Raw genomic sequence first — 2,068 nt, forward strand, 5'->3', positions numbered from 1 at the left:
TTAATAAGTTTTTTTTTTTTTTTTTTTTTTTTTCTTGTGCAAATGAGTTTATTTAATTTAGTGTGATCTTGGCTTTTCTGTTAAATGCCCAGAATTCCATGAGAGAAACACCAAGAACATGCCGCTGCATTGCCTTAATATTGTAACCCCTCAAGTCTTTCTATAATAGATGTATTTATTTATGTTTCCTTCCAGGTCTTCTTGGTGCAGTTTGGCCACGGCTTGTTTCTGTATATGACAAGATGATTTATGCTTTTACGTTGGTGTTATTGATCTCTGAACAGAGCAAGGACAGAGCAGCAGATGTGTTGAAGCCTTAAAATGCAGTAATAATTGATATTTCTCATCAAGACTTGAGATTTCCACATTTGAAACCCATCATACTTGTTTTCGGAAGACACAAGAAGTGTCACTTCCACTGTGTGTGGTGGTGTTATATTTTTTTTTTTTTCTTTTTTTTTTAAATATTATGTTTTTAATATATTTCTCTAGGCTAAACTAGGTAAATCCACTTTTTGAGTTGAATTTTAACTGAAGGTCACAATTAAGACGTAACATCAATTCAGTTTTTTCTTGTAGTTAAAACTTCGTTGTTGGCTGGGTATGATGGCCAATTTTAGACCGTGGTGGGACACCAGGACAAAACCAGACTAATGACCCAGTGAAGTGGGTTAGAGGTTGGAAACTTTCATTAGTTTCAAAAACTATGAAAGTTGAGGCTGTAAAATAAATGCATCTTCAGCTCCACAGGCAGTAGCTGTTTGTAATTGGAATAGAATTACTGATTTAACTGTTGCATCAGTCAAACCATCATATATATACACACACACACACACACAATAGTGTAAGCAAAATAGTTACAGTGCGATACGTACCCTATCAGAGCCCTAAACCCAATGTTGACATGGATCCTGTTGTATTATGTACTTCTTACATTGATCCTGACCAGCCTCACAAATTCCGTACCGGTCGGGCTCAACTGGGGTCCAAATAGTTTTCAAAGTCGGTCAGCTGTCGGTTTTGTTCCTGCAGAGCTGAGGTCTGGGTATCAGTATGGATAATACCAGAGAGGATCCAAGCAGACTCTCCATGATGGGAAAATGTTAATCTGGGTCAGGTCTAAGCATCCTTGAGTCTGTACCAATGGGGTCTCTATTTAAAATTTGTAATGCACATTAGGTTTGGGTAGTTTTATTTTGGATTCGGTCCAGAATTGTGGACCCTTGAAGACCTTGGCTACGTAGGCTAAAACACAAGGACTCAGGTCCATAAGAACATGGCACAGTACGTTGTTGTGTACCTGAGGAGGAGACAGCTTTCATCTGTTGGAGCGTTCTTTGATCCACTACTAAAGACTGTACATCAAACATGGTGTTAATTCATAGTTTAAAGCCTGTGTAGAGTTTGGGGGTTTATGCGTGTTCATTTTCTGTCAGATTTGACCAAGAAGGATGTGGGTATTGTTTTTGTGGCTGTAATCTATTGTGGCGCCAAGAAGGAAGTGCAGAAAAGGGTGAGTCAAGATGGTAAACACAGCAGCAAATCTGTTTTTCCTTTCTTTTCCTTCAAGAAGAAAATGTAGAAAAATGCCCCCTAGGAAGGAGCACATCAGTAGTCGACCCCATTGTCTCCATCATGGAGGTGACGCAGTGATTTAAAGACGAGCAGGCTGTAGCAACACGCTGTGCTGATCTTTCACTGGCACTCCTGTAGAACGAAGTGAAGACGCAAGACCAGAACTCCAGAGTGCACCACCTTCCTCCAGTAAAGACCTCATGGTTTTTGTTCCTTAAGGCCTGTGTTTTTTATCTGTTTAAACTGTAAATGAATTAGTTTCTCACAAAACAATCATTTTGTTGTTGCATGTTAAGAATCCAACATTTTCTGTTTGCCAAACAAATGATGTTGAAGGGTTTTAAGTTAGGTTCCCCTTACACACACGTGTAAACTGTTTTTAGAAGACAGATGTAAATAGCACACTAGGTTTAGTTGGGTTGCTTTTATATCTACAATAACCGGGATTAATGAAAACAACTACTTATGGTTTTGACTCTACAGAGCGACTGTC

At 38.8% G+C, this 2,068-nt stretch overlaps 1 long non-coding RNA gene across 1 annotated transcript in view; it reads left to right on the forward strand.

Annotated features, from left to right (window-relative positions):
- The first annotated feature begins 14 nt into the window (after positions 1 to 14).
- LOC123957639 overlaps positions 15 to 2,068 on the forward strand; it is a 2,821-nt gene continuing 767 nt past the window's right edge. The window contains exon 1 of the long non-coding RNA XR_006821843.1: positions 15 to 1,641. This is a non-coding gene — a long non-coding RNA (uncharacterized LOC123957639). The remainder of the gene's footprint in view (positions 1,642 to 2,068) is intronic.

This window comes from Micropterus dolomieu, linkage group LG02 (genome assembly GCF_021292245.1).
Source record: "Micropterus dolomieu isolate WLL.071019.BEF.003 ecotype Adirondacks linkage group LG02, ASM2129224v1, whole genome shotgun sequence".
Taxonomy (NCBI): domain Eukaryota; kingdom Metazoa; phylum Chordata; class Actinopteri; order Centrarchiformes; family Centrarchidae; genus Micropterus; species Micropterus dolomieu.